Here is an 11898-nt window from a genome sequence, read left to right as displayed (position 1 = left end):
GTTCGCTCCGGGTCTGATTACCGGCGACCACGGGGCAGGCGGCTCCTCCCATAAGCTTGCATTGAGGGGCAGAGTGTGACGTCACACGGGGGCGGAGGCGTGACAAAACAACCCGCCGGCCCAGTGGACATCGGTAATCAGACCCGGAGCGAACATGCTCCGGGGACTGATTTTAATTGGGGTGCTGCGTGCAAGATCACAGGGGTCCCCAGCGGCAGGATTCCCGCGATCAGGCATCTTATCCCCTATCCTTTGGATAGGGGATAAGATGTCTAAGCGCAGGAGTACCCCTTTAAATAGTACAGGGCATGTGATAAATATGGGGCCTATTGGCAGAAGATGGTCAGAGTGTATGTGAGAGTTGAAGCCAACTGTTATCATTTTTTAACCCCCTACACTACTACAATGTTGTTGCTGATAACCATAAGTGACTGTAGCCATACCTTTATTGCCTGTCGTGCGGTAATAACTCAATTATGAATTATGATCATAAAAACATTAATTATGAAAAATTATAATAATAAATATCAAAATTATAACTTGGTGAATTGTAGACAAGCCTAATCAATACAATTCACATCTGAGTCCGACTATTTTCTCAGATATCAACAAGTTATTTTTATGACGGGATGACATTAACGCTTGAGGATGTAGTTTTGCGATATACAATAATACACAGGTATTATAAAAGTATGCAAATGTATTGGTTATAAGGTTATAAACATAAATGAGTAATAAACACAATGATATATGCAAATGAATATAAATTAGATATATTAGTAAGCATTACAAGCTTGTTATTTTACTACATAACAGTGGAACAATACATGTGAGTAGTGAGCAACTATGTTACGATACGACATGAGCTACTAGGTTAGGCTATCATACAAGAACAAAAGGTTACATTACTCTGTCCAGAGGAAACATTATGATATCAAGATGAGCAATATCAAATTATCGACATATCAATCTGGAATGCAAATTACACTGCTCCCCTTCTAACCACTACACATCACATGACTCCAAGAATGGGCAAATCCATCTAAGGATATAAACATGAAAGAATACTTCTACCCAGTTCTGGACTATTTTCTATACATGACTTTGGTAAGATAATATTAAGACTGATAGCACAAAGATATATGACCTTTGCTAGACTATATTTTAGGAGGAAGAACTTGAAGTAAGTTTCCTGTGTGGGAATTTTACTTGTAACACTTAGGTTGGTGAAGGATATCGCTTCTCGGCCTTTTGGCTAAGATCAAGTGTAGTATCTGTTCTTATCAAGTGTAGTACCTTTCCAGCTGCGGGACCCCCGCGATCAGGCATCTTATCCCCTATCCTTTGAATAGGGGATAAGATGTCTTAGCACCGGAGTACCCCTTTAACACAAATGTGTGAATCTCTCTGTCCATTCAAATGGGTAATTAATTGTTATCTAGAGAAGTATGACGCGCCGCTTTTCCTTCTTTTATAAGTTATAAATCACTTTAACCAGCGGTCAGGTACAGTCAGATAGGCATGGTTTGGGGTCTATCCTCTCTTCCAGCGCTGGGTGCTCTGTATAGTAAGACACAACAGTCCACAACGCATGCGCCCCTCCCTGCCGTCTCGGTCATGCCTGCGCTGCAGTGAATTGACAGAGCGAGCACTCGCTCCCTGCCTCTAGTACTCTACATGCATATGAGTGCTTAGATGGTGGGAGCGAGCACTCACTCGGTCAATTCACTGCGGCGCGTGCACGTCAGAGCCGGCAGGGAGGGGCACATGCACTGTGGACCGCTGCATCTTACTACACAGCAGTCCCAGTGCTGAGAGGATAGGCATGGCGGCGGACCCCAAGCCACCCCTATCCAACAGTGCCTGTCCGCTGAATAAAATGCAGTTAAATGCAATGTGTTAAAGGAGATGTTGAAGTCACGATGTTATGATGATAATGGGGATGTCCAGTGAGTGAACATGTAGGAGCCAGGTAGTAAAGTGTTTAACCCCTTAATGAAGAGCACCTTAAATGAACGTCCTGGTGAGGTGGTACTTAACGCACCAGGACGTAAATTTACGTCCTGAGCATAACCGCGAGCATCGAAGCGATGCCCGGATCATGCGCGGCAGGTCCCGGCTGCTGATCGCAGCCAGGGACCCACCCGTAATGGCGAACACCCGCGATCCCACGGATGTCCGCCATTAACCCCTCAGATGCCGTGATCAATACAGATCACGGCATCTGCAGCATCGCGGTGATCCGATCATCCTGCATGGCAGACGGAGGTCCCCTCACCTTGCTCCTCTGCCTTCCGGGAGTCTTCTGCTCTGATCTGCCTTCCCGCAGACCAGAGCAGAAGATGACCGATAACCCTGATCAGTGCTATGTTCTATACATAGCACTGAACAGGATTAGCAATTGAGTGATTGCTATAAATAGTCCCCTATGGGGACTATTAAAGTGTAAAAATAAAAGTAAAAAAAGTAAAAAAATAAAGTAAAAAAAATTTGAAAAACCACCTCCCCCAATAAAAACGTAACTTGCCCCATTTTCCCTATTTCACCCCCAAAAAGTGTTAAAAAATATTTTATAAACATATTTGGTATCGCCGCGTGCATAAATATCTGAACTATTAAAATAAAATGTTAATGATACCGTACGGTGAACGGCGTGAACGTAAAAATAAAAATAAGTCCAAAATAGATGCTTTTTTATAAAATTGTATTCCCAAAAAAATTAATAAAAAATGGATTAAAAGTTTTATATAAGCAAATATTGTATCAATAAAAAGTACAGATCACGGTGCAATAAATGAGCCCTCATACTGCCGCTTATACGGAAAAAGGTAAAAGTTATAGGTCTTCAAAATAGAGGGATTTTAAACATACTAATTTGGTTAAAAAGTTTGCGATTTTTTTTTAAGCACAACAGTAATAGAAAAGTATTATCATGGGTATCAATTTAATCGTATTGACCCAAAGAATAAAGAACACATGTCATTTTTACCGTAAATTGTACGGCGTGAAAACAAAACCTTCCAAAATTAGCAAAATTGCGGTTTTCTTTTTAATTTCACCACACAAATAGTATTTTTTTGGTTGCGCCATACATTTAATGGTAAAGGGAGTGACAGCATTACAACGGACAACTGGTCGCGCAAAAAAACAAGCCCTCATACTAGTCTGTGGATGAAAATATAAAAGAGTTTTGATTTTTGGAAGGTGAGGAGGAAAAAACAAAAACGTAAAAATTAAATTGTCTGCGTCATTAAAGGAGAACTCCAGAACATAAAAATTGTCCCTTATACTGCTGCCAGTAAAAAAATAAAGATGTGCATACCTTCCTCCGCTCCCCCGGGGCCTTCGGTAACCGGCTCCGGCCTCCGCTGTGATTCTCTTCCTGGTTGCCGGTGGTTGGAGAGTCTTACTGCGCTCAGTCAATCACCGGTGAAGTGCCGACTCGGCCGGCGATAGGCTGAGCGACAGTGTGACGTTTTCGGCCCCGGCCTCAGGTGCCGGTGTAGTGAAGAATTTTGTGTCCTGAAGCGTTTTCTCACTGCCGCTCAGCCTATCGCCGGCCGATTCTGACTTTGCTGCGGCTGGTGATTGGCTGAGAGCAGTATGATTCATCCAACCACCGGCAACCAGGAAGTGGACTGCGGCGGAGACCGGAGCCGGTTACCGGAGGCCCCAGGGGAGCGGAGGAAGGTATGTACATCTTTATTTTTTTTACTGCCGGCAGTATGGGCGACAATTTTTATATTCCAGAGTTCTCCTTTAAGGCCCAAATGGGATGCGTCCTTAAGGGGTTAATGAAGGTGGTTAAAGGGCCGGGTGGTTGTAGATAACTGGCACATGGAGGTTGGAGAAGGAGTGAATGCAGAGTGTACTTTAAAAGAAGGGAGAACAATGGAGACATATACTGGAGTTTGGGTGAAGGCACTATTCTCTGATAACATCAGGCCAATGCTGCCACCACATTTGCTACTAAGGTGGAAAGTGTGGGAAAATTGAAGGCCTCCATAGGAAAGTGCAGCAGGGGAGGCAGTGTTTAAGAGTACCAGAGACATTTCTAGGCCTAGGAAAGATAGGTTGTGGCCAATAAATAAACTACATTAAAGGGTTTATCCACCATAAGGTGATTTTAGTACGTACCTGGCAGACAGTAATGGACATGCTTAGGAAGGATCTGCGCTTGTCTTGGGGCTAAATGGCTATGTTGTGAGATTACCCTAACACTGTGGCTAGCTTTTTGTGAACTGGTATTTCCTGCTTGAGTTTTCTTTTTTTGACTACAAATTCCATAACTCCATTTTCCTTTCTCCCACACATCATTCACACCACCCATTGAAACATAGATGAGCAGCATCCATTCAAAAGACCTGTGGTTTTCAATCAGGGTGCCTACAGCTGTTGCATTAGTTGCAAATTGATCTCTCTCCCACCAAGCGATCGCTCCACCCATTGAAGCAGACAGGCTCCCTGTCATCAGCTGACTAGTGAGTCAGGTCTAGGCTGCATTGCAACCTGGGAAAAATCTGAGACAACAGTCATTTTGTATGTTGTTAAAAATAAATATTGGGGTGAAAATCACAGAATTGTGAGAAAACCAGGTACAGACACTATATTATGAACTACTCTAACTTTACAGCCCCTGTAGCATAGTTAAATAAATAAAAAATCCTGGAATACCCCTTTAACTTTTTACTCGTGCAGAGTGCGTCTGAGAGAGGAACAGGGGACTGGCAGATTGGTATGAGTTTAGTGGGGTTGTGTGATATTGGAGGAAACTGGTTGGTGACAGGAGGGTTACATGATGGATGGGATTTGGTGAGAGGGCTCAGGGTTAGGAGAAGCAGAGACCAGGATAGTAGGCGTGGATAAGCTGGGAGATGAATGAGAACATTTGGAAAGGGGGGTTTTGGGGTATGGAAAAGGGTCAGCAGTAGGAGACAGATGAGTGGGTAGGAGGGACAGACAGATAAAGAGGTTGTTATTTGGAGTTGGGATTTGTGGGTAGTCAGAGAGTATGAGGACTAGGGCGGTTACAATGCTGGGCAAAATAAACATTTTTGAAATGGGTTGTCTGTGGAGGGTGAAAAGAGAAGGTGTGGATATGGATCAGTTACCTTGAAGGGAACCTGTCATGAGATTTACCATATATAACGCATGGCAACATGTTATACAGTAACCCCCCGACCTACGATGGCCCCGACATATGATAAAATCGACATACGATGGCCTCTCAGAGGCCATCGTATGTCGATGTCAGCATCGACATACGATGCTTTTATATGTCGGGGCCATCGCATTAACTGCTATACGACAGCGCAAAATGCTTAAGCTGCTGTCGGATAGCAGTGTAATGTGCCCCAGCAGGTTCACTTACCTATCCCCGCTGCTCCGGGTCCACTTCGCGATCCTCCGGTGTCTTGCGCATCTTCTCCAGGGTCCGGGCCTTGCTTTCCGGCGTCGTTATACTGTCACTACGCACGCCGCGCCGGCGCAGCAGCGTAATAACGTCACCGGAAAGCAAGGCCCGGACCCTGCAGAAGATGCGCAAGACACCGGAGGATCGCGAAGAAGACACCGAAGCAGCGGGACAGCATCGGGAGCCCCTGGAACAGCAGCGGGAGCGGTGAGGACCTGGTCCAGAGCGACGGGGACAGGTGAGTACAGATGCCTATACTTTACATTGCACGGATCCCTCAACATACGATGGATTCGACAAACGATGGGTCGTTTGGAATGAATTACCATCGTATGTTGAGGGACCACTGTATATGGTAAAATCTTCTTCCTGACCAGCCTCAGGAGATGTCTCTTACCATCCTGCAGGAATAGTAAGGATATAGAGGGAGATTTATCAAAAACTATCCAGAGGAAAGGTTGCTGAGTTGCCTATAGCAACCAATCAGATTGCTGCTTTCATTATTGAAAAGGCCTCTGAAAAATGAAAGAAGAGATCTGATTGGTTGCTATGGGCAACTCAGCAACTTGTCCTCTGGACAGGTTTTGATCAATCTCATCCATATAGTTTAAAAGTGTCCCCAGTCAATGTGCTAGCTAATTAATTGTGCCATGACTGAAACAGGGGAGGCAGAAATATAAAAGTATATGAGTAAAGGCAAAAGAAAGATGTAGAAAATGAGAAGATTAAACTAAACAAACTGTTTGGGTTTAACCCCTTAAGGGCACAGCCCATTACACAGCCAATTTTCATTTCTGCATTTTCGTTTTGGCTCCTCGACTTCTGTTGCTAGGTAGCATGAATACCCATCAAAGAGATGGTTCCGATCCCAGGAAAGATGTGTACTAGTATAAATTCTGTCATTTACAGTGGATTCTAGAAAGCCCAATCACATGATATAGCCAAAAACAAAGAGACCCACAATACTAATATTATTTCAAAAAGTATAACAATCTTTATTAACAATAAAAAACAGTTTTTAAAAAATAGGTAAAAGGCAGAGGATGACCTTACGCAGGAGACAACAGGTGCCAGTGGACCTGGTATGGGTAATGTACGTATACGCCCCCTGACGAAGCCCATACGCGAAACGTGCGTTGGGGTGTTGGTGCTTGGTGCTCCTGGCCTTTGGGTATATGACAGGTAGTCTTTTTTAGGTATTTCCTATTTATGTCTGTGGTATTGCATTGCTGCTCTCAATGTATGTTAGATATTATATCTATTGTTACGATATTATAAGCATGCAGCTACGCCAGCCTTATATTATGTATGTTCTTGACTGAATACCTACATTACCCATACCAGGTCCACTGGCACCTGTTGTCTCCTGCGTAAGGTCATCCTCTGCCTTTTACCTATTTTTTAAAAACTGTTTTTTATTGTCTAATAAAGATTGTTATACTTTTTGAAATAATATTAGTATTGTGGGTCTCTTTGTTTTTGGCTATATATTGGTACCTCCGGGACCTACATACGGCACGTATTGTCTTGCCGTTCTTGTTGTTTGGTTAAATCCAATCACATGATGTAAAGAAGGCAATATTCATAGGCTAGTTTACATCCTCAAATTGTAAACAAGGAGGGGGTTTTTATGTCCATAAATTTTTTTTTAAGGTGTGTTACTTTTTTTTTTATGTATTACTAATGCCTGTCTGATTGACAGTGTGGTGTCCCAGTACCGTATTACATACGTTACCTTGTGGTGAGGTCCCCAAAGTCAGAGTCCCTAGGAACGGTGGGGGTTCTCTTCCTTAGTTAACCCCTCGTCACCCCTCAGTAAGCTAGAATTTATGTAAATAAAAATGTAAAGATGTATATTTAATATTCCTCAGAAAAATATACTTTATTGATCCATGTTAAAATCCAAAACACAAAAATGGGTTAAAAGTACATATGCACAGAAGAAAACACCTCCGACGCGTTTCGACTTAACAAGTCTTAGTCATGGAGATAACTATTATAATACATGTTGCACCTTTTATACCTGGATTACAAATGACCTGTTCTATGGAGAAAGCCAGGGCACGCCCAACCCCACTCAGAGGGGAGGTGACTATTCAGGTGAGAGCATACTTTGAAAATCAAAAATGAAAGAGATATACTCTGACTAAATAAAGAGAAAAAGAGTGAATATACAAAATATATATATAATTATACAAACTATATAAATTATACTCAATATATATAGCTAAGTTCATGTCTAGAATTTAGACCAGCTGGGAAGCGTGTGTCAAGGCATAAAATCCAAAACGCTTCCCGTCTGAATAGTGTTCTATTCCAGTCACCACCTCTCCGGGGTGGACGCACCCTTTCCAGACCAGTAAGCTCAATATCAGGAACGACACCTGCATGTTTTTCAAGAAGATGTTTAGAAAACCCTGACATGGATCGATTACCGACTCTTTGGTTATCAGGTACATTGAGGTGTTCCTGAATGCGGATTTTTAATTTGCGACTAGTACATCCAATGTACGGTAAATTGCATGTTTTGCACACCAAGCTGTATATCACATGACGAGTTTGGCAGTTGATAAAATTCTTTATGCCATATGTTTTATTGTTGACACAAGATGAAAAGTTGGAACTGTTAGATATATATTTACATATTTTACATCTACTATGACTACATTGATAGCTTCCTTTCACTGTAAGCCAGGTATCTTTGTTATGTTTAGATGCTGTATCACTAGGTGAAAGTTGCTGGTGTAAAGATCGTGCCTTTTTGGGCATGACTCTAATGCCTTGGCTGACAATGTGCGACATGGTGGAATCATAATGTAATACCGGTAGACGTTTAAATATAATTTTTTTAATGTCATAAAATTGATTAGAAAAGGCTGTGGTGAAAGTGGGTAAATTATTGATATTGTCAGGTGAATTAATCTGATGTTTATCAAGTAGATAATGATCAGGAGATTTAGAATTAACAATACCTTCCGCTCTAGCAATTGTATGGTGTGAATAGCCCCTTTCTCTGAGAAGTTTTTTAATATCTGTACACGATGTTATGTATGAATGTTCTTTAGATGAGGCTCTTCTAGCTCTAACAAATTCACCTATGGGTAAATTCTGTATGACATGTTTAGGGTGACAACTTGATGCATGTAATAAACTATTTCCCGCACATGGCTTGCGGTACAGCTTGGTGTGTACACATGCGTTATCTGTGTCTCCGATCAAGGTGACATCAAAGAAATCAATTTCAGTTTGACATGAATTTGAGGTAAATACCAAGGAAAAATTGTTATTATTCAGATAAATAAGAAAATCACGGGCTTGGCATGACGACCCCCTCCATGTACTTTTAACCCATTTTTGTGTTTTGGATTTTAACATGGATCAATAAAATATATTTTTTACTCATATGGGAGCCGGATTTTTTCACCTTCCCTTTTTCTGATGATTCCACCTGGAGACACGGCTTCAGTGTATAGCCCGGAGCTTCCAACCTGAGATGTACTGAGAGGAACGATACCTGTCTATGTGGATTTATGGGTGAGCTGATATATCTATGTTTCTTTGAGCTATTTAATATTCCTACCTTGTTTCACGTCGCAGGACCTGCGGGTCATGTGACTTAGTTGAGAACTCTATGGTTTGCTAAAGGACCTTTGGTCGTTTTAGCCAGGTGATTACCCGCAATGCAATGTAACGGTCAGTGACAGCTGATATGGACCAATCCAAAATGGCCAGCCCCTGCCCATATAAGGGAGCTGCGCCATCTTGATCGCTCTCTTGGGTTGCTGACACTGGATGAGGTAGGACCTCCGCAGTTTTCAAGACAATTACTAGGCCAAAGCCTTGCGGCCTAGGCCTGCGCTAGAGACGGATAGTACTTACAATTCCCTGCTATCTTCGCAAGATCTCTGGACCTAATCCAACCCCTAAATCCAGCGGATCTATGCAAATTCAATCCTCCTAATCTTAAGAGAACTTTCTGGTCCTAAGCAACTGTCAGTCACTGCTGTGCTGTCTATATTATCTGGACTGTTACCGATACCGCATGTACAGAAAATCTTCAGTAAAGTTCCTGCAAGTTTTAATTTCAGCACTGCTGTGGACAATCCATTTATTTTACACTCACCTATTGCTCTTGGGAAGGGTGGCGATAGGCCCAGCATCACTACAGAGTTTTAACCCTCACCCTGGCGTCACGAGTGACAAGGGTTAACAGCGCCCTTTATTATATTGAACAGCAAAACTCCCAACTACCCCATCACCCCACAAGGCTTTCCACACCGTGCTTCACCACAACAGCATCAATTACTATAGTGGGGCTTAGTGTTAGACACTAATTAGACTAACACTAACCCCCTTTTAATACCCCAATACGCACTATTAGTTTATGGTCAAAAATTGGGGCAGTATCAGGCTGATAAGTCCAAAAATCACAGGCTTTCCCACTCTGTAAATGGCAGGCTGCTATCTTCTATCTGGCAACGTGCCCCCCATAATTTATAAGTAATAAAATATAAAAAAATTAAATAAACACACTTAAAAAAACGTATATTATTGAGATAAAAACACTCTACACCCCTTATTAACCATTTTATTTAAATGAGTACTCCGGCAAAAAATAACTTATTCCCCTAGCTACAAGATAGCTACAACCGCTGGGGACCCCCACAATCACCGGGACTGGACTCGGGCGCTCTCAGTGAGCGTGTTGTCTACCGGTAGACGGCATTCGCTCTATTCATTTCTATGGAAGCGTTGATGATGCCGTATCCTGTGGATAGGGGATAAGTTGTTTTTTGCTGCAGATGTCCTTTAAGGAAAATAAAAATACATTTGCAGGTCATCAACATAGTCGACCAACATAGTCCATGGGAATCTGAAAAAGAAAAAAAGAAAGCATGAAGTTGTAAACTGCTGGCAGTACACGGATTTAAAAAGTGGCAAGTCCAGGTCTGTCATGCAGCACGGAACTGCACATGCTAACACAGCAGGAAGGAGCAACTAGAAAGTGCGGGGAGTCTGTGTTCCATATAGCATTTTTAACATTAATTTTCTGAAAAACATGATAAAAACGCTATGTGGGAACAAAACCTAACACTTACCCCTGCTTACCCCTCCCTGCTCCTGGCTGGGTTCTTCTGCACTGCAGCTTCTAGTGACCATCAGTGATCCCTAAAAGTTGCAGTACAGATGAAGATGCAAAGCCAAAGCTGGTCCCAGGACTGTATAGCCATAAGCCCAGCTCAGGAGCAGAAGGTCAGCCAAATCTGGCGCACCTTCTGCTCCTGGGCAGGAAGCTCCGGTGGAGGAGTATTCTTATTTGCTAAAGTGGCCTTCCCGGCCACCTCTAGCCTGTTTGTAGCTGCCAGAGGAGGTCAAGTAAGATGAGAGCTACACACACAATAAGTGGGCTCAGCCCAATAGTAAACTCAGGGCTGCTACAATGTGTACTGGTTTACATACAGATCAACAGAAAAAGAAATACTCCATAAAGCGCACACCCAAGTATAACAGTCTTTATTGCATAATTACAAAAACAAAACTAACCATAACCAAAACAGACATTTTAAAAACAATTAAAATAGAACTATCCGTGTATAAATCCGTGCCCTAATGGCCCAATAGTAAAACAAATCATGCCATACGATACATAATGGCCCTGATTTATTACTACTGTAAAACCGATATGTTTTGTCGGGTTGTGCGCCATATTCTGACGCATTGCACCAGAATTTGCACCAGAATTGAAGAAAAAAAACCTGACTAGCTCTCAGTTTTACTTAGAAAACCCGAATAAAGGGGTGTGGCCACTGGAGAAAGTGGGAGTGGTCGCTGAAAAGGGGGCATGTTCCCGACATTTTCGCAAAACTCAACTTTCCACCGAAAATGTGGTGGATTTGAGTTGAGGGAAACCCCAAAGATCAGAGAATGTGTAAAAAAAAAAGCAAAATGTAGGGAAACCTTAGTAAATACCATGGAAAAAAAATTATAGGGAATTAAAGCCTAGAAAGAAACTACACTCCATTCTTAGTAAATCAGGGCCAATATCTCCCCAGAGCAATATTAACCATACAACCTGTGCAGTATCCCTATTATGTACCAATAATCAATAAGACACTGGGAGATATAAGGAGCCAGGGACAGCAAATGGAGGGTTTAAGTCTGGGCAGGTGCCCTCCTAAGCATAACCCTCCATCTGCTGTACCAGGCTCCTTATATCTCCCAGTGTCTTATTGATTATTGTTACATAATACGGATACTGCACAGGTTGTATGGTTAATATTGCTCTGGGGAGATATTACCAAGCTACTTGCCTATTGCTGATTCAGTCTTCCCAGCCTGGTGCAGGTCTACAATTTTGTTTCTGGTGTCTTTCGACAGCTCTTTGGTCTTGGCCATAGTGGAGTTTGTGGACAGGTGTCTTTTATACTGATAACAAGTTCAAACAGGTGCCATTAATACAGGTAACGAGTGAAGGACAGAGGAGA

General features: G+C 42.4%; 1 non-coding gene across 1 annotated transcript; it reads left to right on the top strand.

The window, feature by feature from the left end:
• The first annotated feature begins 1235 nt into the window (after positions 1–1235).
• On the top strand, positions 1236–1417 carry LOC130360184 (U2 spliceosomal RNA). The gene has a single exon (XR_008890656.1). It is a non-coding gene; the product is annotated as a U2 spliceosomal RNA (small nuclear RNA).
• Positions 1418–11898: the final 10481 nt, after the last annotated feature.

The sequence above is a fragment of the Hyla sarda genome, chromosome 2, assembly GCF_029499605.1.
Source record: "Hyla sarda isolate aHylSar1 chromosome 2, aHylSar1.hap1, whole genome shotgun sequence".
In the NCBI taxonomy this organism is placed as follows: Eukaryota; Metazoa; Chordata; class Amphibia; order Anura; family Hylidae; genus Hyla; species Hyla sarda.
This window is presented reverse-complemented; position numbering and strand designations above follow the sequence as displayed.